The sequence below is a fragment of the Colobus angolensis genome, unplaced genomic scaffold, assembly GCF_000951035.1.
Source record: "Colobus angolensis palliatus isolate OR3802 unplaced genomic scaffold, Cang.pa_1.0 Scaffold10, whole genome shotgun sequence".
Taxonomy (NCBI): domain Eukaryota; kingdom Metazoa; phylum Chordata; class Mammalia; order Primates; family Cercopithecidae; genus Colobus; species Colobus angolensis.
The window spans coordinates 5,816,177-5,816,801 of NW_012110919.1; positions in this window are offsets into that span (position 1 = coordinate 5,816,177).

Below are 625 nucleotides of genomic sequence, written 5' to 3' on the forward strand. Positions count from 1 at the left end.
TTTGGGAGGCCGAGACGGGCGGATCACGAGGTCAGGAGATCGAGACCATCCTGGCTAACACGGTGAAATCCCGTCTCTACTAAAAAATACAAAAATCTAGCCGGGCGAGGTGGCAGGCGCCTGTAGTCCCAGCTACTCAGGAGGCTGAGGCAGGAGAATGGCGTAAACCCGCGAGGCAGAGCTTGCAGTGAGCTGGCCACTGCACTCCAGCCCAGGCAACAGAGCGAGACTCCGTCTCAAAAAATAAAATAAAATAAAAATAAAGCTGTTCAAAATATGGTGGCCTTGGAGAAAAATAAGCTGCCTCCTTTCCCTACTTGGTAGAAATTCCTTCCTATGGCCATTACCTTTGGTTCATTTTAAGACCCTGTTATGGTGTGGATTTGTGTCCCTGCCTAAATCTCATGTCATCCCCAGTGTTGCAAGAGGGGCCTAGTGGGAGGTGATCGGATCATGGGGGCCGTTTCTTGTAAATGATTTAGCAGCATCCTCCTGGTGCTGTTCTCGTGATAGACAGTGAGTTATTACTAGAGCTGGTTGTTTAAAAGTGTGGCGCACTGCCCCCTCTCTCACTCCTGCTCCTACCATGTACAATGCCTGCTCCTGCTTTGCCTTTCGCCAGGAA